This window comes from Cygnus atratus, chromosome 1 (genome assembly GCF_013377495.2).
Source record: "Cygnus atratus isolate AKBS03 ecotype Queensland, Australia chromosome 1, CAtr_DNAZoo_HiC_assembly, whole genome shotgun sequence".
NCBI classification, from domain to species: Eukaryota; Metazoa; Chordata; class Aves; order Anseriformes; family Anatidae; genus Cygnus; species Cygnus atratus.
Genome location: NC_066362.1, coordinates 76,069,666 through 76,095,058, shown reverse-complemented (window position 1 = coordinate 76,095,058; position 25,393 = coordinate 76,069,666). Strand labels below are relative to the sequence as shown.

At 38.8% G+C, this 25,393-nt stretch overlaps 1 protein-coding gene across 6 annotated transcripts in view; it reads left to right on the top strand.

The window, feature by feature from the left end:
• RASSF8 (Ras association domain family member 8) overlaps positions 1-25,393 on the top strand; it is an 88,115-nt gene that overhangs the window by 19,426 nt on the left and 43,296 nt on the right. Inside the window, exons 2-3 of one of the 6 annotated variants that reach the window (XM_035540832.2) lie at positions 24,178-24,240; positions 24,723-24,858. The exons of 2 other annotated variants lie outside the window; for them this stretch is intronic. The gene's annotated coding sequence lies outside the window, so the exon portion shown is untranslated. Of the gene's footprint in view, positions 1-3,931; positions 3,988-6,767; positions 6,939-24,177; positions 24,241-24,722; positions 24,859-25,393 lie in introns of all 6 variants that reach the window. 3 more of the 6 variants (XM_035540833.2, XM_035540834.2, XM_050710010.1) reach the window with 3 other exon arrangements.

Sequence of the window (25,393 nt, the reverse complement as noted above, 5' to 3'; positions counted from 1 at the left end):
TTTATATATATATAAATATATATATATATATATACTTATATATTATATATATATATATATATTATATAAAAATTATATACATACATACATATATGCTTTCCTGTAAGAAAGGAACAATGAGATCGGATTCATGAATGTTGTGCATGCATATTTGATTAAGGTGCATGTGGGGGGGAAACATACCTAGTAATATACCCAGAATTTGAGGTGTGCTTGTTTAGATGCAGTTTCTTTTGTGAAAGGAATAAGCGTGGATTCATGTTCCTTCATGTATTTAGACTTCTGCAGCTTGTGTCCCAGGCAAGTTTATAATTCACAGATAATAACTGAGGCTTAAAGAAACACCCCACTGCTGCCCCACTGTGATTAAATCAGTGTTGAGCTACAGGCTTTGAAGTGGGAGCAAAAGAACAGTTTTTAATAAAGTTTGCAGTCAGGAGAAGTCCCTAGTTACTGGAATAAAGGAAACATCACTCCCATTAAAAAAAAAAAAGATAGAAAGGAAGACCTGGGGAACTACAGGCTGGTGAGCCTCACCTCTGTGTCTGGAAAGATTGTGGAACAGACCCTCCTGGAAGCAATGTTAAAGCACATGCAAGACCAGGAGGTCATCTGAGACAGCCAGAATGGCTTCACCAAGGGCAAATGGTACGTAACCAATCTGGTGGCCTTTTATGATGGAGCGACTGCATCAGGTGACAAGGGAAGACCCACTGGTGTTATCTACCTGGACTCCTGCAAGGCCTTTGCCATGGTCTCACACGTCATCCTTATCTCTAAGTTGGGGAGAGATGGATTTGAGGAGTGGGCTATTGGTGGGTAAGGAATTGGCTCCGTGGCCACACCCAGAGAGTCATGCTTAATGGCTCCATGTCCAGGTGGAGGCTGGTGACAAGTGATGTCCCTCAGGGGACTGTCTTGGGACGGGTGCTGTTGAATATCTTTATCAACCACATAGGCAGTGGGATTGCATGCACCCTGAGCAAGTTTACAGGTGACACCAATGTGAATGGTGCAGTCGATACAAGAGAAGGGAGGGAAGCCATCCAAAGGGACCTGGACAAGCTTGAGAAGTGGGCCCACGTGAACCCAATGCGGTTCAACAAGGCCAAGTGCAAGGTGCTGCACCTGGGCCGGGGCAATCCCAGACATGAGGACAGACTGGGAGAAGAACTTATTGAGAGCAGCCCTGTGGAGAGGACTTGGGGGTTCTGGCGGACCAAAGGCTCAGCATGAGCCAGCAGTGCGTGCTTGCACAGCCCAGAAGGCCAACTGCACCCTGGGCTGCAGCAACAGAGGGGCGGCCAGCAGCAGGTCGAGGGAGGGGATCGTCCCCCCTCTGCTCTGCCTTGTGAAGCCCCACTTGGAGTGCCACAGCCAGCTCTGGGGCCCCCAGCACCAGAAGGTGTGGGGCTGTTAGAGTGAGTCCAGAGAAGGGCCACAAAGATCGTCAGAGGGCTGGTGCACCTCTCCTATGAAGAAAGGCTGAGAGAGCCAGGGCTGTTCAGCCTGGAGAAAAGAAGGCTCTAGGAAGACTTCATTTCAAGCACTATTGCATAAACTTCACACAATTCGTAAAATCTATATGGAATATGTGGATTGGTGTACCTTTCAGATGAAAACCTTATTTTCTTTCTTTCAATTACCATTTTCTGGTAAAAGCAATGCTAGAATAGGCTATTGGCAGATGGGGGGTGTAATTCTTTGCTGTTTTACTATATTAGCTAATAGATGAAGTAAATTTGTAAGATGGCAATAGTAGATGGAGAAGAGACAAAACTTATCAGGGCTAAGAACACGAACATCACTAAATGGTCTCTTAATCAAAAGTACTTAGCAACTACAGCATCAGTTCTTTAAGTCTGGCAAATATAAGCATCACAGCATGTGTTTACTGACGTGTAGGTACCTGAATTTTAAAATCCTGAGTTTCTTAACTAAGAAACAGTAAATGAAAAGTTCCCTTAAGAGAGCCTAAACTGAATTGTGGGAGATTTAAAGGGAAATCTTAGGTTGCAGTATATTCTGGCATCTCCTGCTAATTGTTTAGTCATATACATCAATAATTATCAATCCTAATAACTTCTCTGTTTTCTAAATCAAAATGTGGTAGTGATTTAGAGTCACTGCAAAGTGTCAGAATGGTTTCTTGAGGAATCACTTTGTCATTTGGGTAAAAAGGTACGACTTGACTTAACTGCTTTCAGGCTTATGTTAGAAGCCAATAATTTAGCACCTTTATTCAGTAAATGACAATCTATCAGCTAAAGAAAAGTGGCCACAGTTGAAATCTGAGCACGGAACACATCAATGTGCACACATGGTGCTGATGCTAAAAGCAGTGACCCAGTGCTAGCTGAGGTGGGCTGCAGAAGAGCTGTGTCACTACCATTTTTTTTTTCCAAATACAGTAATTGGTGCTACGGAAAGCAGATGTGCAGTGAATGCAGGTTTTTGTGTGCAACAATGAGAGAACACGTGAATTGGCCTGTATCAGTATGTTGCCAGAGTTGATTGAGATTTTCTTGACAAATGGGTACAGAAAAGTTAATTGTAGAAGGCCCTGTGTCTATAGGGATGTGGTGTTCCAGTTTTTCATTTAGGATTGAATTAGGCAATACTGGTAGTACTGCAGTGCTACCAGCATTACGGTAATACCCAGGCTCATCACCAAAGCTGTTGTACAGGGAGTAAGAAGGTCTGGGAGGTCAGAATTAAGTGTCTGGGACCAACAAGCCCTTATTACTGATTGTGCTGTGGAAGTAGGGCATAGCACTACAACAGAATCTCCAGAAGTTAGTATCAGTTGCAAACCATAGCATTTTTTGTATTGGAGGCAATGTGCACAGTACATATTGGTGTTGTTGGAAGCAGGCTTTAGATGGAGAAGGGTATTAAAAGATCTGTCAACTCTGAGTTTGTCAAATGTTTCTGTAGCCTGCCTACTTTGGCCATCTTTTATCCACTTCGGTTGAAACAAATGGCTTTTTGATGGTGTGTTGCCTTAAAGGGATCACTTGATTAAAGTGTTTGTTAAAGTTCACTAGTCAAGCAACACCTATAAATCCTGTTGTATTTTGGTAGCTTGACATAATGGAGCGTTTGTGTGCTTCTGTACATCCCTTCAAGTAGGGGAAAAAGACGCTTCCATACTTTCACAGTACCCGTGCATTAAAAATATCTATCATTGCATTTGGGGTGCTTTCTAACTGTATTTTTCACTTAAGAATTTGTCACTTTCTTTACAGTGACAATTACCATTCACCAGTGGAACAGCATGCATTATTTTTGGTAATCTTCTTAAAAAGGCCTAGATTAAGATCTGAGCTACAGCTGTTGTAAATGGAACTCTTTTTGTTATAAAGTCTTTTAAGGTTGTTCCCTTTTGGGGGTTAATTGATTAAGATGTGTACTGAGTTGGTCTGAATTTCTCTTGCTAATTTAATAAAATGAAACCACAGTCTACATACAAAAATCAGCAATGTGAGTTCCTTGTTGGTAGAGCTGAATATTGCTTTGAGATCTGTTCGTCTGTTGTTGGCATATGTAGAAGTGTTTTATCCCCCAAGACCTGGAGATTGACATCCTACTTTACTAGGTCTGTCTGCCTCTAAATGTTGCAGAACAGATGGTTAATTCAAAAAACAAGAGTATTAAAGCTGAGTAGCTAAATCTGATCTTCTAAAAATCAGGTTGCCAAAACAAGCTGCTGTATTTGATGTAGCCGCTGAATTGGTCTTTTTTTTTTTTCCTGATACAAAGGCAAATCTCAGTCTAGTGCCTCAGTGCAAAGAGGTTGGTGGTTGTTTCAAAATTTTCAGCTTTTCAGCAATTATCTCAGAAATTACAATTAGAGAAAAAAAAAAGTTCCTTACATATTGTAGGTCTTTGAGAAGAAAAAAGGCTTATTTCAGATCCCTTGTTTTTCTAGGCTTAACACTGTGGTCCTGGGTTTTAAAAGCATCATGGACAAATTTCAGGAGTCGGGTAAGGTTGACACCTGATGATTTTCTCTTTAACCTGCCACAATTTGCTTTCTTTTTTTCTTTATTTACATAGTTGGTGAAATTAGAAGAAAAAGCAAATTGTTGGAAGAAAGGATTATTAAGTTTACAAGCAAACTATTTTCGTACAAAATAGCTCTTGCTGTCAACAGATAGGATAGCTGATTTCAGACAGGTGTTATGCCAAAGCGCTTAGATCATCTAATCCAACCTGCATGCCACAGACCCATGTTGTCTCTGGGCAGAGCTTAATGGTAAATGAATCCACATACATCTGTACTGTATGAAAGGGATTAAAGCATTTGTTTTCTGCATTCATCCTGTTGGGATTATTGCTTGGGAACACCATTTCATACTAACCTACTTGCCTACTTTCAAATGAAACATTCAGATGAGCAGACTGCTGCTTATCTTAGCCCATGGGGGTTTAAATACTTGTAATTCGTCCATGAGCTGCTGGAAATTATTGTTGCTTAGCACTTTTCAGGATTCTCTGACCTTGCAATCCATTTTTCTGTGGTGGATTGATAAAAGAGTTTTGTACATGAATTTTGGGAGATTATTTTTCACTTATCTGCTGTTATAAGATGAGCTATCATATTTTGGGGGGAATAACTTTATTGTAAATCCCTATGCATGGTGTAAAGGTAGCTTGATCATTGTATAAAAGCTGGAGAAAACAGTAAAACTATTTGTGTATGCTTCTGCCTTGGTAAGTGCCTTTTAAGTTAAAATATTCAGGTTTTCAAATCTTCTTTTTGCTAATTCCTCTGATGTTTAACCCTGCGTATGAAAGGTGTTGGGCAAACAAGTGTAAACCGATTCCTTCCATCTGTTCAGTTTACACTGTTTTGCAGTAGAGTTGAGCTTGCTGTGTAAGAATGTTGAATCTCAAATTTTTATAAGAAAAAAAAATCCCCTCTGCCATAGAAGCAAGTCTGAGAGGAATTTACTTTGCTTGGCTGCATTTTTAAATGCTGATCAAAACCTTGACTTCCATAGGGCATTTTTTTTTTTGGCTTTTCTTAGAATAAAGGGTTGGTTTGGTTCTTTTTAAATTCTGCTTCTTCTAGGTGGCCTCAAGACAGTTTTTATTTCAGGAACCAGTGGCTCTGTTGAAGCCATTGGCCGTATCCTCAGACATCTGGAGGTGGCGATCTTGCAGGGAGGGAGTGTCATTTGAAGTACCACCTACTTGTCTGCTGATCCCTGTGATTAGGGCACAGAGTTAGATGTTCATACCGCAAGTTCTTGCTCGCAACTTGAAACGGCCCCTTCAAAACTGATAAAAGAACAGTTCGAACTAGAACAACCTTGGTGAAGCCTGGAGAAAGCAATATGTTTGGGAAGAAATTGGCAGAGGCACCAAACTGTCTGAGAGCAGATGGAGTGTTGTCATCAGTTGCAAAATCAATGCAACTACTACAAAAAGAAATAAAAATTACTCTTGCTCTACTCTTGCCAAACACAAAGAACAGGAGCCATAAATACCATTGGTAAATTGTCTTAGCTGCCAGTGAGCATCCTGCAGTTGTAATCAACAAGTTGGAGTTGTCCCTTTTAGTGCTGGGCAGCAGCTGTTGCAGAAGCATTGGATTAGCAGTGATAAAATGAACCTTTTCCAGTTCTTGCCTAAGGACAGGATCTTTACAGTTTAGAAACCTCTCGCTTCTCTTGCTTAGCTATTCTGGCTCTCTGGTGGGGTGTTTTAACAATAAAAATGAGATTTTCAGTGATTCTCTTGTGCTTGTGTTGCATGGTAAGACTTCCCTGTTTTAGTGTGGTTCAGAGTTGGGCTGTAAAGCAGTTACTTTGTACATATTAACATCATGTAACTAGTGACCTATCTGCCCTCTGAAATGCAGTTTTGGAATATTGTCATGTTTAGTAAATGTATCTGGTTGGCTGCCACGCAATTGACCACTATGGTGCATAGTTTGTGAGGGGATGGCCACCTCTAAATAAAAAGGAGCAGTCACAAGGCAGGATGCATTACTAGATCACTAGTGTCTATGGCAGATGTCTCTAATCCTTGGTTCCCAGGAAAACAACTGTTGGAGCAGAGACTGTAAGATGGAGAGCGGTTTGGTTTTAAATTCTGAAATCTGTTTGTACTGATCCAAGCTCCATTTCCATGGCAACAGGAAGTTTAGTGCTCTCACTTATCAACTTCAGCTGTCGGCTGGCTTTGGGGAGAGTAAATTGTTCCCTTATGCTAACCCCTTCAAAATCAGGAGTTGTGTTGGTATGTTAGCACTGCATTTTTTATGGAGACAGAAATAACGAGAATTATTTCATGTGTTTTGTTTGAGAGACACTTAACTTTAACTGCTTACAGATGAGATATAAATGTTCAGAGTTCGTGCCAGGTTACCAAATTGTTAAGTTGTCGTGTTCATAATGACAATGTAATGCATAAGATCACAGTTTCTCTCCTGATTTTGGGGGGCAGGGAGGTGGCTGGTGGTGTTCATTATGGTTTAGTTTTACAGGTTGTGAAGCAAACCTGGTGCTTGCTGCAACTAGAAGGATTAAATCTGACCTCTGCATGCTTTCCCTCCAGTTCTTTGTCAGTCCAGTTCTTTGACTGCAGTAATGCAGGTGTCCTCCCTTGCTTTGCACCAGCCCTGGAATATATCAGTTCCAGCAGCAACCTACACCTAAAAACATCATGAATCTGCACTCTGAGTGAGCCAGGGGCTCAACTGGATCACCTTCTTATGAGAATTTTCTAAGGTCTGTTTGTGCTTTTGCCAACAACAGGGAGCTCCCAGGCATGGTCTGCATGGAGTTTGTACTGGCAGAAGGGCTGTGCTGACCCCAGGGGAAAGCAGGTGAAGGCCAAACCTTCTGGAAGAAGCCCCAAAGAAGCTGATGGCTCTCCTGGGTTCCAAGTGGAATGGGGTTTATTTAGAAGACCATGGAGAACATAAAGTATGTACTGCTAAGCTGTGTTCAGGATGAGAGCTGATAGGAGAAACTAGCAATCCTTTGGTTGATAAGTGTTCTCTATTGTGAGAAAGTAGCTCTTCTGATCTGGAAGCTTTGGCTGGTTAAACAAAACTTTTTTTTTCTAATTACTTTGGCATTCTTATCAGTATTCCACTTAAAGCTGTTGCAGGGAGCATTGTAATTGCTCCAATTACTATTTGAAAGCACTTCTGTATTTCTGTAACTTGTACCATTCACTTTAATGTACAAGATCTTGACACAGTAGAAGAGTATTGAGTGTATGGGGAAACCGCATTATACTAGAGACTTGTAGCCAGGAGTGTTGTGGCTAATTCTGTCTTTGGTGTAGTATGGTAGTGTGGGGTGAAAAAAAAAAAAAAAAGAAAAAAAGATATCTCTCTGCAGGCTATTAACTCTGAGTATTTGGGTCCTGATTCTGCATGTAGAACAGCATCACCAGAAATGCTGATGCCAGTTGAGCTTCCAACAGGTGCACTAAACTTTTAGTCTTCTAGTTCTCTTCTCTGTGGGCAGGTATTTCAAGCTTAACATATTTAGCTATCAGTTGGTCAGGGCAGGTGACCTTCTGTATAGGTTGTATAGTCTATGAATGCAGCTGGAATGCAGGCTGTCCTGAATAGGTATGAGTAGAAACAAAATTTTAAGAGTTCCTCTCTGTTTTTTGTACTTTTATTTAATAGAAGTATCAGTTCATTTTTTTTTCTTTAATAATAATGAGGTCAGTAAACTAAGTCTTAGCAGGGAAAAGGGAAAATTGGTTAATCTGGAGATATTCTTATCTCATGAGCTGAAGTCTCCTGGAGCAGTGTCTCCCTGCTTAGATCCCCTTTTTAATTCCAGATTCAACGTGTTTGCTTGTTTAGGTGCAATATACCAGGCTTATGGGGAGCTATGTATATTTCATCTAGGCAAGCTGTCTTGGGAACATGGAACACCACTGCTGTGATGGTCCTGTCTGTCGTGTCGGGTAGGAGGTTCCAGGTTTGCTCTAGAAAATGGAGGACTCTTCCTCTGCTGCACTGGCAGGAATTCAGTTGGAATTTGCCAGTGTAAAACTAAAGATTGAACAGGAGCTGGTAGCAGAACAGATGACGTGCATTTTTCTTAGAACATAAATACAGCAGTGGGGAAGAAAAAGCCCAAAGTAACCATAATTGAATAATCATATCGCTTAAGTGTAGCCAGGAAATCTTGTTTGTTTGTATTAAGTAGAAATATGTCAACATTTTTCAAATGTAAGACAACAATTATTCAGCAATTACAGTTTTTTTTTCTGTTCCAGTAAGTCTATAAGCTAAAGACAAATTTTAAGAATGTACATGGATAATGTACATCTTTTCTGGAGGAATATACTCCCAAACTACCTGCGGTTAAACGTAGAAACACTAAGTAATCCAAGCAATGGAGCTTCTAATCTTCTTTAAAATGCTACTTGAAGAGTTGCTCTAGCACATACCATTCCTTCCCTTCTGCAGGTGTTTCTTACCTTGAGTGTGAATTTAAATGAATCTAGAGGTATGAAAACATCAAGAAAACTTGGATGTAACTTCTCTTCCTGTGTAGCAGCTGTTATTTAATAGGACAAGCCAGTATATGTGTGTGCCCTGTCAGGCAATTACTCAGTTGCTGCTTATCTGAGTGAGGAGCTTATTCAGCCACTTGTTTTATCCCTAAGTGTTCAGTTCTCTTGTGTTTATTTGACTTCTATCAGTTTTCCTAAGTTATAGATTTGATTTAAAAAAAAAAGGAAGAAATGAGTACAATTGCATAGCAAGCTGTGTGTGATACAAGTATATCATAACTGATTGAAAACCTCGTGATGTTTCTTTTCTCTCATGAGTGGGAATAATCTTCTCACTAAAAGTGTTTTTATTCATGTTATATAATGGTCATGCAGTGTGAGCATAACAGGCAGCTTTACCTGAGATTCTGTTATTTATATTTTGGTTAGTGTATGTAAAAAAGCTAAGACGCAGTTGAACAACTTCAAAAATACAGAAATGTTGAACCCCCTCCCCTCCCATCCCCTCTCCCCTTTCTCCCTTCTCTTCTTCACCTCCATGTAGTATGTCTAGGCAACATAATCAGTTTTCTGGTGCTATTAGTCACTTCTTTATATCTGTAAATAGCTATCTCTTCCACTCAGAATCTAAGAGGTAAGATTCTCATTCACGTCATTCTTGGATGTAATTTACTTACCAGTAGTCACACTACTTACATTATGCTACTTATTTTTAGAAGGGTCTAGGAGTTGTAATTGAATTACTAAGAAGAGTGATCCGATCCATTATCTAGCACACAGTACTGGTCAAATGGCTTTTAATGGCATGAAAATATAACCTCATTAGTACTAAGATTATACGTATTTTCCCCAGAATCAGAGTTTGTCGAGAATGACAAGCACAGAAAAAAATAGCATCATCCCATAATCTTGTACCGTTACACATCTGAATATAAAGGAAAGCTCTCAAGCTGCTCTGGGGCTTAAATATTTAGCTGTTCCATCTTTAATGTAGGTAGGGCTTGTACTTGACTATAATGCCGTTTTATGTGGGGACTTTGTGTGCTATTCTATCAGTAAAAGTGGGTGAAATTAAAAAGCTCTTAAGTATCTCTTAAACATATGCAAATATAGTAGCGGCAGACATGCAGTTATATTTTCTTTCAGAAGAGGACTACTTCCAACTCATTTTGAAGAGATCAGACTCCTTTTACTGGTGAAGGTGACATCAGTTTATCCATGCCTTGGATTAAAAAACTGTTTCAGTCTTGGTGACTTAGCTTTAAATCTTATGCTTGAGACATACGCAAACCATAAAACCATGAAGTGAAAACAACTTTTGGTCAGCTTTTCAACTAATATGCATAAGAAGCCAATTCTTAAGTTCTTAGAACAGTAATTGTGGTTGGTTTATGAACATACTTCATAAACTTATGGATTCCCACCCATCCCTTGCAGACAACATACACTTTTCTGTATGTAGTTCCAGACTTATTTTGGGTAATGTATATTTAATTCATGTGATTGGCTAAGAGAATCAACCTATGTGCCCAAAATTATACTTCCATTTGTGTTCCTCTTCTGCATTGGTATTGCAGCTTGCCTTGTGGGGTTCTCTATATTTGCTTTCATATGATGCAGCAGGCCAAGGGCCAGCAAATGTTGATTCTGTACTTTCAAGGAAGAACTTATTTGATATCTATCTGATGTAAGCAATGAACTGAATTGTGTGTGGATTACTTCTTTCTGCTGCAAATGGAAATAAAATGTTTAATCTCTCTCCACTTTATACAGTAACAACTAAAATAAGGTTTTAAGCCTGGGTGAATGATGATGATCAGGGCTTAGCTCTGTAATGAAAATTTAAAATTGCCTTGAAAGTATCTTACTATGCCGTGCTCCTGATTTGCAGTTTACCCAATAAGCCATTTGGCTACAAGGTACCAATAGGCACACCTTTATTTTTAAGATGGCCAGCATTTTGTTTGAAAGAATGCCATACTCTATTTCTACATGCAGCACAGCTTTTTGCATTTAGCTTTAATAATTTATTCATTATTTTCTTTTGCCTTCAAGTCATTTTAAGATTTCCTAGAAGGTATTCCAGAATGGAATAACTTTGGGGAGGGATATATATGCTTGTCAAAGACAGCTCATTTGTATAGCCTTGAAGACTCACTGTGTCTGCTGTCTGTGAAGGGCAGCTCCGAGTTAAGGATGAACTGTTTTGCACTTTCAGCAGCTGTGGAGATCTGTGTCCAGACACTTGAGGGCACTAGGACTGGGTTGTTTAGGTGACAATAAACAGTTCTGTTGTCCAGTTTGGTCCATATTCACCTCCCTAGTAAGAGAACAGCAGCACTTTCCTTTATCTTCCAGTTTCTAGGACTTATTCCAGAACACTGCAGGGTTCTGGATTTTTTTTTCAAGGAGGTTTTGAAGGTATATATTATTGCTGCAATTTTAAATGAGAATACATGACCTATTACATGAGAAATTTTCAGAACTCTTCAGTCTAATTTCTGTGTTTCTTGTTGGATAAAAAAAATGCTCAAGAGATGTCTTTTCCAGATACATTGCTTTATTTTGGTGAATTAACTTCCAATTCTAAACGATGGAATGAAATCAAGTATTTGCAAGTGGGAATGAGAGTGTGGATATGTCTAATCTTTCAGGTTTCCCTGAGACTGCTGCCTATACCTCAGACTTCATACATGGCAAACCTGCTGCTGTGATCAAGGTCTTTCCTAGGACATAACATCCTCCAATATTGAATATTGTGGAGAGCTTGTGCAGATGTACAAATTAAATTCATTGTTCAGCTATGTGATATCCAATGTCTGATGTACTCTTATAGTCAAGTGACAGCAGTTAGTTTTATTGTGATCTATTGTGATCTTGTGATTTGTCTGGTGATCTAAACCAATTTCAATTAATGTTGGGCAGGAGTCAAGCTTGAAACAGAATAATTTTTGGCTGGATTTCCACCAGCTTGCTAGCACTGGCACTGCTAGTGCAAAACCAAACTAGTTGTTGATCTGTTAATGGCAAACTGCCAAGAAAATGCTGATTCTGATTTCAGTCCGTTTCAAAAAAATATATTTATTAACAATTACTTATGAACACTGCAGCAATGATAGCATGGGAGACTTCACTGTAAAAATGGATTTACACTTGTTTTCAAGAATCAGACATTAAGAATGTATGGTTTTTTTTTTAATATGATAACTTAGTGAAATGTGTTTTACGTGTATAGTCTCTTTTTTTTCCATTATAAAGGTTATTTTGGAGGTGACCGAGCCAATGTTTGTGTCTGTTAGCCTAAAAATATTTTATGTAACAAAGAAATAATTGCTTGATGATGCCTGGTCATGTTTTACAAAATCTAATAATCACTCTTATATAGGGAATTATGTCCTATGCAAAGTAAGTGTTTTCCTACATCAGGTTATTCTCAAGAGGATTTATTGCAAGAAGGACAGATAATTGGAGTAGAGAAACAAGACTTGTATTTTTAAATGAAAAAAAAAAAAAAAGGAATGTCCTGCCTAAAATGTATCTGAGAAAAATCAGAGTGAATAGTAAGGTTGTCTATCAATGCCGGTGGTGTTGGATATTTCTTCTTCAGTTACACATCAAATATAAATAACTTTTGTGGCTCCTTATATTTGTCATTTAAGCTACCTCTTCTAAAGAACCTAGCAACTTAAATTTCCGTCCCTTCTCTGAAATTTGTTTTAAACAAAAAATGCCATGTTCCATGGTGCTATTGGCTGGGCTGGCTGCAGGCAGCCCCGTTTGCCTTCTAGTGGGGAAGGCATGGTTGGCGTGAGCATGCATCTAGTTCGTGGCAGGGACTGGGCTCTTCATGTGTTTTGTTGAAGACCTAGGAGACTTCAGAAGCATCTCTTTGTCCCATCACTGGGAAAATTGTTTCAGGTTGTATAATGCTTTGCTGCCTCAGTGAACTTGCCAGCTCTAGCCAGGAGCGCGTCACTTCCATGCTGTCATTGGTGGTGTCTGATGTCACTGTGCTCTTGCATCTGCCTGTTGAATGCTGGGCTGAAAAAAAGCTAGTTTTTGCCTTCTGCAAAATGCTACCAGCACAGCTGAGTGAGGAGATGACTCAATTTTTGAAGTAACATGTTCTCTATATGCTACATATTGTCTCTTTCTTTTTTTTGTGTGTGTGCGTAGTTGTTTTTTGTTCTGTGTTGTTAAAGCTGTGTATCATCTACTAAAGTTTCTGTCAATTCTAGAATTCTGTTACTTGTACAAAGGGAAGACTTGCTTCTCAAAATGCTGGCAAGAGATTGTGCTTTAAGTAGTGAATGCAGTAGAATGGGTTTGAAAGGCAGTGGTCTTCCATCGCTTTGATAGTTGACTGCTTTGAATCAATTTTCTAGATCTTTTCCAATAATTATTTGCTTTCCTGTAATTATCCTGTATGTATAGAATTATTTGAAATCCATTTACCATTCTCCCTCTTTATTGCAGCCATACCTACCTCACAGATCTGGACTAACACTAAGAACATTTAGATAAAGTGTTCTTGAAATAAACTTGGCAAAGGAAGCTAGTGCTGACCTAGACTGTTGGATTTCAGGAGAAAGATGTCTTTTTACATCAAATGATACATGTTGGTGGCAAGTTAAAAGTGCTTCTGCCCCCCAGTGTTACCCATGCTTTCTTTAGCATAGAGCATCTACTCAGGAAGTCAAGATTATTAAGTAGTGTTGCTACCCTTGTAGCTGGTCTGCAAAACATGACTCCAAAAATTATCTAATTAGCAATACTTTCAGTTGGACTTTGATACTAGAAATACAGAGAAGTCTTAACTGAGGTTGTTGGTGCCATTACAGAAATCCACCTTTCAATCTGCAATGCTTACTTAGCATTGCTTACTTAGCTGTAGTCAATTGGATGAAAGAACAAATTTTTTTGTGCTTTTTGTCTGTAAAGAGTACTATTAAACACTACAGCTGAGTATCATGTGTATGTGTTGTATTATATTACTTAAAAACCTATAGGTTGATAGTTTTTTTGTGGAGTTGAATAAAATTTTCATTGCTATTGATGTATTTCTTCTTTTCAGCTGAAGAGGTTGCCTGAACTCTGACATCTTTCAATGACTATGAACAGCAATAGCTAGTAAAGATGTATGAATGTCAGTTTTAAAAGATGCTACTAGTATGTTGAAAACTGGCCCATCTAGCTGTAAGGTGGTATTTCCACTTAGTATTCGAGTAATCTTAAAAAGGGTAGATGCATTTTAAAGCTTGTGATAGTTTTAAACCCTAACCACACTAGTACTAAGTCAAATGAGTCGGCGCATTCTTAACATAATACCTGATGTTTAATTGTACCTGTGTTTTTTTCACAGAATGTTTATTTAAAAAGGAAGCAGTATAGATTTTCACTTGATTGGGCAACAAGAAAGCGCACGATAAAGGAAAAACAAAGGCAGACCTTCTGGGGATGTCTGTATTCATTGTTCCCAATAGAAGTATAGGTTGCCTGTATGGCATCTCCTTAAGGACCTAGTACGTGAAATGTTGCCTGTTGAAAGGCATTATTGAGGCTCTGTGGGAATTAGAGCTTCCTGCTTGATTTGGAAGTGAATGCTATAAAAGGGATGATTAGTACTTTGTGCTGGTCTCTTTTATGAGGGTGGAATTGTCTTATGTCACTCTGGGAATTGCTGTAAGGCAGAAGGGAAGAATGAAGTGGACCAACTGATGTCCAGAGTCTGAGGAAATATAAAAACCTTTGTATAAACTTCTGTCTTTGTTCATCACAGCTACAGAAGATCATAAACTTTTAAGTCAGAGAGAATGTAAAAGTACAGCAAAACATTGTGATCAAGTAATCTGTGTAAACAATGATGGAAAATAAGCGTGGAGGTGGAGTAAAAGCAGTTTCTAGTTAGACCATAGTGTATCAGTGATGCAGGACAACTACAGATTTCTTTGGAAATGCTGTCAATACTGCTCCTTTTGCAGTATTTCCTGTAGCTTTTGCAGCATTAGAAACTGTGTCTACCTCGGAAGAAGTGAATCTGAATTAAGCGCAAAGGCCTACTGGGAACAGCGGGGGAAGAATAGTATTATGAGAGGATGGGGTAGAGGTGCTGAAGTATTCTTCAACCAGAGATGTTATCATCTCGGAATACAGGGGTGAAGTAGCTGGTTTTTTTGCATTCTGTGTAGCCTTTCAAAAGAGGCTGGAGAGACTGAGGACTGACACACTGAGTTGCAATAGCTTAACAAGCTAATCCATATCTGCTGAGCTATGGTAATTTTGTGCAGCCTCTTAACCCATTCTCAATTCAAGTTAAAATGCTTTAGTAAAAAATTCTTTGCTTGGGTTTTAAGCTAGTGTATTTGACCTCATACTTGCAGAGGGCCAAGGCTGGAATCACCAGGGATTCTATTTTAAATCAACCACTAGATTACACATTGTTTCAGCTTTTTAAAAGGTAAACTAACTTTTAAAGTCGTCTACTCTGTCATCAGAGTGGTTCCAGAAAGTGTTTGCCAATATGGTGATAGGTGCTTTATATCTGTGTGTGTGTGTGTAAAGCAAACTTCATTAATGCTTTAACCCTGCTTAAGCTTGGTGTTTCTCTGCATAGCAGGTTAGTCATCTTCGGGTGTCTTTAGGTGAAGTCTTTGAATGTGAGCCTGTAACCCCTTCTAATCTTCCTTTTTAATGGAAGAAGTCCAAAGAAATCTTGTCCAGTGTTCATATAATCTATGTTGCACTTCCACAGTGAAGCTGTTTGTGGTTAGGCTGTTAAACTCTTGCCACAGTGTTTGCATGCATTTGGAAGCCTTACTCTGGACACTGAGATGGGATACTGAGTTAGCTGAATATGTGGTCTGACCTACAGCTTTTCTTGTGTCTCACGTAAGCAGTAGGTGTTTAAGGTACAGTTCCTCCCTCCTCATTTTATTTTGAAACCTTTACACTGGGAATAGTTGAAATATGTTGGCTTCAGCCAGCCAGTGCTGGCTCAAACGCCATTACTGTTCTCAGTTGCAAATTAACTTTACCAAAAATTACTGTTTATGACCTCAGTTAAATTCTCATTGCCTTCAATAGTAAGACCAGCATCTTGTATGGAGCAGTGACCATGCATGCACACTATCAGACTCCTTTCTAAAATGAAGAGGTAGTGATGAGTGTTTTGAGTAACAGGTGGGAGCTGACAGTGGAACAATGAATCTGACCATTAACGCTACTGATAATAGCTAAAAATTCTTGTAAGCATATTGAAAGAAGATATTGACTGTATTTAAAGTAGTAAAGCCAAATCAAATATTTCCCATCTGATAGATCTGTCTTCCTCTTCATTGTTAGAATCTCCTGAGTTAAATCAATTTGCAGTGAGGTTTACCTGGTGATGTAATAGGATGGTTAGCTTGTAAGGCAGCATGCAGGCAAGAACTTGGTCTTTTTTTCCAATTTGAAGACCTCCAAAGATTTCAGTAGAGGTGAGCCCAAGCAATAAACACTTACAGAGCTATATGTGTTTTGTTTGGGGGCGGTGTGGCATAGAAAGGAAGTAGTGTATTTTCAGTAGTGGTCTGTTTCCAAAGTCCTGCAGGATCAAAAGCTGGTATAAGTATTACAATGAAATGCCTGAGCTGGCAGGCATGGGAGAGCAACCCTGGCAAGGGACAGCTCAGGTCTTGGGTACCCTTTTGTTCAGGTAATTGCATTTGTTTTTAGCTGGTACCTTAAGATCCTTTCATAAATCATACAAATCGTACAAACTGCATACGGTCACAAGGGGAAAAATACACTTTTTTCCTCGAATAATATGTAGAGTGGCAGCACTGTACTGCAGTCTTGTAATGAAGTTTGGTCACCACAGAACTCTACTCAGTAGTTTGGCTGTTTCTTTGTCCAGGCCACCTGGTATACTCATAGTACTACTGTTAGGACATAGGAGCAAGGTAGTATTTTTAAATGGCTAGGATTATATTCTTTTTTCTAGAAGCAAGTTGTGTGTCTGTTATTCTCTAAGTTGTCTTCATTTTCAGAGAAGATCAAAGCATCCTTTTCAGCCTCCTCTGTTTAACTTTGATATTTGCTATTTTGAAAACTTTCATTGTTTGGGAATGTTGATTTTGAAAATATGCACACTTTGTCATTGACAATTCCTACATTTTTTATGTAGATGTGTTGTATTTGTCTTCAGGGAAGAATCCATTCTAAGTCCTTAATAAGTTTTCTTTTGTATTGAAATCCTGGAAATTGCAAGTCAGGACTGATTTAAAAAAAAAAAAGTGTAATCTGCATGGGATCTGAGTCAGTACTAACTGAAAACATTCCCAAATTTTGAGATATTTTCATTTTTCTTTACATCTATTCCTCCCAGCTGTATGCTGGCTGAGGATGAATTAGATTTGTATTACCTTAAAAAAATAAAAAAATAAATAAATTTGGAAACCAAATAACTTTTTTGGTTTGGAGAGGAGGGGAGAAGAATTTATTAACCAGATTTGGACAGCATCTTTGGCCACTTAGCTTCTAGTCTGCAGTGATTGAGCAGTACTCCAAAACTAGTGAGGCTCTTCAGATGGTGACAGATTCTGGGGGATGCACAGGGGCGTGTTTGGAACTGATTTTTTTTCACTTCCCCTAAGGGTCTTCATGCTTCCCCCGGGAGATGGCCAGCACCTACTGAAGCCTCATGTATTCCGTGAAGTGCACTGTTGCAGTGAAGGATTAAAACTTTCTGTGTTGATATTCACGTTAGTGCATTAACATTGTGGTGCATCTTTACCGCGTGCTTGACTTAGAAGTATTTGCAGCTCTTTGGCTTTGAACTCCAGAAGATCAACTAACAGCTGAGTGTGTGTGTGTGTGTGTACACCTCCCACATGTTACGGTACACTGGAATTTTTTTCTAAAGGGAATTTGGGGGATTTGCTAGCCAGTACTTTAAATTCGAGAGAGAAGTTGCCAAAGAAGTGTGAAGGCACCATAAGACATTGTAGGATTCATTGCTGCTTGCTTTCTTATCTTGATGCTTTTTCAGCTTGTTCTGCTAATTGCAACATGATCTGAATCCTGCTTTTGAACCTTGAAGAATTTCCAAGGGAAATTGAAAGCTTATGTTGAGCACGTCATTTTAAGTAATGATTGTCCTCTACAAAAGTAAAAATAAACTGTTGTTCAACTGTAAGGAAAAGCGTTTGAATCTAGGTGATGACTTCTTCTTTGACCTGATTCTGGAATTAATGTGAGGACTTCATAAGTCAGTCAGGAAAAAATAAATATATGTTTCTTAACTTGAAGTTCTCATATAGACAAGGCCTTGGAGTTATGAAAAAGACTGTCTCTCTTTCCACTGTTCCAGTTCTTGGAGAGGCTAGCTAGTCTAAGCTTAATGATTATTTTTCACTTTGCTGTGCAACCTACGTTGTGACCAACCCATTGTCGTCTTTATTGTAACGTACCTTTTTGTGCTTACTTTCTTAATTTACTTGCTCTGATAAGCTTGATCAGTCACCATAAAGATAGCTTCTCTGTCTCCCATCTCACACCTTGCATTTACCTAAGTGTATCGATCATCCATTTTAACTTTTTCAGAGATTTAAAATACTGAATAGTAGGGATGGTGTTAGAGAAAACTTGCTTTTATCATTTTCATTACATGTGGATTTATTTGTGTATAACAACCATAGTGGCTTGAGATGTAAAGGGGTTGACTAGGTCACTGTTTCTTCCTTCCTGTAAGAGTGAAGGTTCTGCAGTTCAGGTTATGGTAAGGGTTAGTGCTATGACTTTTAAATCAACCTGCTGGGTTTGGTTTTATTTTTCATAGTGATGTTATACTTATCAGGAAAAATGTAGCGACTTGTAATCAAAGTTAAGCTTCTGCTTAAATGAATACCATCTACGTACATTTAGAGTTTGTTTAGCTTCATAAAAGTATCTTCAAGGTTGGGTTCTTTCTCTCCTGCTGTAAGCAGAATGTCTACAGATTTGTGTTTTTACCTTTGAGGTGAGCAGCCTGACGTTTTCTCTTGAGTCCTGAGTACATTGGATGTCTCCGCTTTTGTGGTAGGATCTTTCATCTAGACCTGTTTTTTCTCCTGAGCGTCTTAAGATGTAATCATTATCATAGGTGATTTAAAGACATGGTCATTCTGTTGTTGCCAACTAGAAACTAAATCCCAGATGAGCTTTTTTTTTTTTTTTAACTTACCTGTAAACCTAATGCTGTCTTGGACTACAAAATTCTGCTTTCTTTGTCGTTGCTAACGTCCTTTTAAATGTAGAATTGTGTTGCCATTGACACATTAAATTTTGTAGTAGTTAAAGCAAAAAAACTTTTATACTAGCAAATAAACAAATTTCAAAGACTTCACTTGTGTAAATGACCTCTTGATTGGGCATTTCTTGGTAGCTGGTGCTTAGTTGGCCCTGGTTCTACTGGATGATAATTCACTACCAGTCAGTGTCTAATGGGAGATGGTTATTACTTCTGAAGCTGGGAGTTGTGGGAGTCTAATAACTTGTAAAACCTTGTAGTAAGGTAATCTCTTTACTGTGACAGATGCTATTGCTTTGCTTACTGCTGTTAGAGATAGAGGTAATGGCTTGTGATAGAGAAATAAATTTTTCTGCATCTCCCACATTCGTTTTACACTTGCACCTGTGCAAGGTCCAAACACCCATGTAATCCATTCCACTGGAAGGATTGCTTCAAGAGCATTGATTAAACATCTTGCTGGGGAGTACAGCAAAACCAGCAAAAGTCAGCTTTGTGTTTCCTCCATTGGCTCATCTCTAATTGCAAGGCAAGAAAAAGGTAAAACATGGCTTTCATTAGCTACATAATAAAGTAAGCAATTAAGGCTTCAAACAAAAACAGATCTGATTTTAACAGCTACTGCTATTATATACAGTTTGTTACTTATCAAATAAATAAACATTATATTATAATTCCACTAACATTTTCTCAAATACTTGGAGAGGCAGGTGAACAGATGTTGGTTAGAGGTCTGATGGAGTGCACTCCTTTTCAACAAGGACAAATGCTTGTGAATGAAGCTACAAATCTGCAAGATTTCAGGCCCCATGTTCCTCTGCAGGTGCCATCTGTGACTTTTTACAATGGTGAAATGAGTAACAGTTATATACTTCAGTACGTTCACCCTGTATTATCCATTGTTTGCTTTCAGTGAGAGACGTTTGAAGTTCATTTTATAAAGCCAACTATTTGAAGCCACAAGTTACCCAAAAAGACTGCTGCTTAGCAAACTTGCATTGTTCTTGTACTGAAATTGAGTTACTTTGTGTTGCAACATATACAAGAAAGTGGTATATTGTCTTCTACTTCCTTTTGTACATCAGCATAAAACCTAAATTAATGAGGTTTTTTAACTACTTTTGAAATAACGACCTCTAACGTATTGGTGAAAACATACAAAGCCTCTTTGCCCCTTCAGTAATATAACTTCACTTTATCTGCAAAAGACAGAACCTAGAGATAGCAGACTTTCTGATGCCTTACAAGACTGGATTTTATTTTGTCTGAGTGTAGTCCTTTCTTTGTAGGTGTGCACGGAGGTATTCACTGGCCCTTTATCAACTTAGCAGTGGTGAGCTGTATGAAATAGCTTGCACTGTTGTTTCACTGTCATGTGTGTTTTGCTGGATTGTTAGTTAGGTTTTGAAAATCCAAAGTCTGGATTTGATTAGGTTTTGAAAATCCAAAGTCTGGATTTGATTCCTGACCCAACTCACTATAAATTGAGGGCGGCCATGTGGGACAGGAAGAAATGGAAGAGGTAGGAGAATGTTACAATTTCTGAGTGCAGAGCTGGCTTCTGCACAGAGTGCTAATGGAACTATGTACATTTGAATCAAATGCGAAGACTGCAGTGCACCGTATGCGAGATGGAAATCACAAAATAAACCTCTGCAGGCCTTTAGGAAAGGAGAAAGGTTTCTGTATCTGCTGCCAGTTTTGCTGCAACTTAGCACTAGCTTTACTTCTGTGCTTTGCTTTTTCCTATGCAATTATAGGAAGGCTGGAATCTGAGAGTTGTTAAGAGTGCGTTATAACTACATTTGGAAGTTAAGTTAACCCTTAAGCCCTCTGGGGAATCACTGTTTTGGATGACAACCTTTTTTGTATCAAAAAGGTTAGTTGGAAGCGCAGACTGACATGTAATGTTCCTGCTAAGCCAGAACTAATGTGAAACTGGATTTCTTTGATTGTTTTTGGTTAATTCTAAACCAAAACAATTTAAATTTACAAACATCTTGTGGTAACTAAATGTGGTCTCTTCATTCTTTTTCTGTTCCTGATGTGGATTCTGGGATGATCTTACTTCAATGCTCTTATAAAAACAGGTCAAATCATCATGCAAAATGATGCTGTGTAAGCAACCTATGAAAGGAGAGAAGAACGTCCTTAGTTTGCAAAGATGACAGCAGTCTTTTTTAATAAAATAGGCTCTCCAGAAAACAGGCTCTCCAGAATTGATTACAAATTGCTATGATGTGCAAATGGAAATTGCTGTCTGTCTGTACCTGGAAAGTGAAGAATAATTTCCTCAAGAATTATATCTGCTGTTTGAGAGAACTCATGGAAATGTTGGATTCTGCCTTTATGTTTGTGATCACAGGCTGTATGCTAAACTACTGCTTTGCTACTGTTCAGTTGTTAATCCTGGCTGGGATGTATGCTCAGTGGCAAAGGAAGAGAAATCTGTTTTTATTCTTTCGCTACTGTTACATGTACGTATGTCCTTAGCTACGCTTACACAAGTCAAATGGAATCCCATTCCATTTTTTGTCCAGTTACTGTCAACCAGATTTACCTTTAAGGAAAGAAATTAAAGCAAGTGCTACACTTTGCTACCATTTTTACTTCTCCTAAATACTGATACACTTGTATGACTTGTCCAGTTTTTCAGAGATTTGCATGGTTAAGAACAGACTATCCCAAGTTGTGAGGGACCCACAAGGATCATGGAGTCCAACTCCTGGCTCCATACCGGACCACCCAAAACCAGACCCTATGTCAAGAAGCGTTTGGACAATGCTCTCAGAACTCCAGCAGGGTCAGGGCCATGACCAATGCCCTGTGAGCCTGTTCCAGTGCCCGATCACCCTCTTGGTGAAGAACCTCTTCCTAACATCCATGTGATATCTTACTGACATGCATGTTTTTACTTGTATTGTTCTTCTAAAATGTCTTCCACTCGTTCTGTTAGGATCAATAGCAAATGATCTTACTTGACACACTTTATAGTAACCTGCAATTTAAACAACTCAGTGGATGTGAAAACAGACCCAATCCCAATTTCTGTTAAATATCACAGTTGTATTGCCTTAGCCTATTTTTATTTTTGTAAGTAAGCTTTCTCATATATGCTTTTCTGAGAATTGGTGCAAAATATTTAGTCATACATAGGCATGGCAAGTTTTTGTGATGCTGTTTAAAGTATTAATAATCAAGGGTGAAATCATACGGTTTTGTTTCAAATGGAATGACAGGCACACAAGGAGTTGGAACTTCTTGTATTCTAAATCTGCAGAGCAGACTTTGCCTGATCATGAGCTGCAAGACTAGGCAAAATAATTTTCAACAACAGAGTAAGTTTTCCTCTGTGACTTCACACATTCTCTACTGGTTGTGTCGGACAGTTGCCTGGTCAAGTGATGCTGGATGTGTCTACCTTCAGTGGTGTAGTTGGGCAGTGTTTTCTAGCAGAGGTGTCTGATCAGCAGTCTGCAGCAACCTTCACACTTCTGAAACTCCAGCAGGAAATAATCAAAAGCATGCCTCCTATCAGTAAGTGTAATGCGATACAATTGCAATACATGCTGTCTTAAGAAAAAAACAAAAACAAACAAAAAAAAAACTCATCATGGCAAGTAAAAGAATTACTAATTTCTGCTGTTGCTCTGGTATTCTTCCAAACTGAGTTGCACAGAATGCATGAGGAGATCAGGGAGTCATGAAGTAGTACATGCACAGGCTGTGTATGTGTTTTGGTGGCTCTCTGTTATATCAGCATGCCAATTTAATCTTTGGCTAATTGTTTCAGTGAGCTTTAATGCTGGGTGTTTTCAAGTACAATTCTACTAGTTGGGAGCAAGAGAAGAGTGTCCCCCACCTGTACGTACTCTCTTTTATATGACAATGTCATCATAGTTTATGTATTGTGAGTTCTCTTGGAAGTATTTTTTTAAAAAACAAAAAGAAAATAAATCACATGAGGTCGATTTTTTACCCTTTTCTCAACAACTGGTTCTCTGAAAGTTTAAATTTGTGTTAAACGAATTCAAGCTTCTGGAGGGAAAGCAAATGCCCTTGACATACAAGGAGAAAACTGACAAGCAGAACTCTTAAGGTCATGGTAAAAATTGATTTAAAAAGCTATCTGCTTATTTTTATTTCACTCTTTGGTTTATAGACCAGCACACTTTCATAACACTTTTCAGCATTTCAGTAGAGCATAAAGAACTAGGATGCAAAATTTGTGAAGAGGGAATAATTTACAATGGGATATAAAGAAGTTATCATCCATTTTTTCTTTTCCTGAGCAAACTAGTAGTAACAAAGGTGATTTTTTGACTTTTTTGACTAATGTAGAAAGGGAAGTTAATAATGTTGCTCCTGTTAACACAGGATTTACTGATTTATTTATTGCAACAACAACCACAGCTACTTGGGAATCCCAGATAGGCTGCTCACTCGGATGTGACCACAGGCTAGCGGTAATGTGAGCAGGATTTGTGAGATGAGTGCCGTAGGCAAGTTAGACACAAGCAGGCATGGGACTGAATGATGTGGAGTCAAGGGTTGGTTGAGTCCTCTGTCAGTTCAGTTTCAGGCATTAGGCCCCTCTGGGGCAGAGGCAGGAATAAAGTTGTGTGACTTCTGCTGTGACCTGCAACCTTTCATGGTCTAAGTGCAGTAAAGACTTCAATAGGTTGATGTTGCTTATATTCATGTAACGTGCCTTGCTTCTAGTTTGGATCTGCCTTCTTCCCATAGGACAGAGCAGTAGCCAAAATAGGTTCATATAGGTGTTGTTACTTCAGAAGCGTATGCTATTTATTGATACAGTAAGACATGATAGAATAGCGAGCTAGCAGGAGGCAGAATTACCTTTTCCTCTACTGGTATACCCCTAAACTTTCTTTTCAGCCTTTCATTTATTCCGTTTTGACATTTGTTATGAAGACATAGTCTTGCGTCTGTAGACCTTCATACCACATGCTTTTAGTGAGACTTCAAGTGAAGATGCTGCTGTGCTATCTGATTGTGGCAGGGAAGTTTTTTTCTTGCTAGGAGCCAAACAGCAATCCCAGGTTTAGTTTTCGCATAGGTCATTATATAGCTGCTGAAGGATAAGTTTTGATTAACAGTGCTGAGAAGATAATTGAGACCATATGACCCAGATGTGGTGTAAGGCCTCCCTAGCTTGCAGCACCCTGTCTTCCTCAGTGCTCTATGCAAAATAAATGTACCTTTCACCACTACTTCAAGGCATTTAACAATCCAGCTGCACTTCTATATGATGGTGTATCTTCTTAGATTGTGACCTTCAGGCTAATAATTCATAGTTGTAGGTTCCATGCAATGTCAGTGGTCTTTCAGAATTGTCATTAGCTTGATAGAAACATAAATTAATATCATGATTCTCCAATTACCCTTAGAACTGACCAGAATGTTCTGACCTTGTTAAAACTACAGATGTCTGCTTGCCAGTAACGACTCAGGTTTGAGATTCCTATTTCCATATATTTTTCCTCTAGGGCTAATTGCTACTCAGTTTCAACAAAGACAGAAAAGACGTTCATTTTAAAGATTTCCTGTTGTAGTCAAGGGTGCTGCTTTCCTGTATTTAAACAAAAAAGACTTTTGAAAAGCAGCTTGGTTCCTTTTTTAATGTCATTTCTCCGTAAGGTTTCTTTCACTGTCATAAACTGCTTCTTGTTTCTCCTGAACTTCCTTTCAATGGGATTACTTGGGTTCACATGAATTGGGACATAGTTTACTGAACAATGACTGACACTATAGAACACGTGTTGGGAGTAAAAGAAAAACGTTTTAAGGTCAGAAAGGATTGTTATCTGCCAATTCTATTTTCCTTTCACATGAGTGGATGTTTCATGGTTGCTTTAGAAATGTGTGACTGAAAGAGATCACCTGAATTTGAAAGCAATTTATTTTTCTTACCAATCCTCTTTCCACACTGCAGACTGCTGTGTAATAAAAGTTTAGTCCAGGAAGTTTTGGAAAAACTTCAGTGGGAAACAGATCCTCAGAACAGGCATTCTACAATTTCATATTCTCTGAAGAGGCGACCAACATGTCAACCTTTCTTCAGTTTGCAGGTGCCACTTTTTTGGTAATGCGGTCATGTATTCAGTTGATGAATTAATTGTTGTTTTGTTCTCACTTCTTCCATCATCACTACAAAACCTCTTTCTCTCTGCTGGGTAGGCTGCAAGGTGTGATGCAAATAGTTGCTTTGGGTAGACAGGGGTAACAGACTCCATGTGTCTCAGTGACATCTGAGAATACAAAAAATGGTCTGTTTAAAAACCATTGCAAGCAAAGAAAATTAGGTCTTTGATTCCTCTATCATCTTTTCTGTACTTTCGAATTCTCAGCCTCTTATCTTCTTTGAGCTTATTGATTGAGAGGTAGAAAGGGAATGTTTTACCATATTTTTACCTTACATACCCACCCAACAGTGTATGTATGTATTTATGAACAGAATTTCACCCTGCAGCAGCTTGAGGCTGGCATACACCTCATCCTCAAACCTGAGCAGAGTCTCAAGTCTGAACTTGCTTCAGTGTGGTGAAGCAAAGAGCCTCCTTAGTTTTTTTTAAACTCTCTTCTCCCCTCCTACAAGAGCTAGAA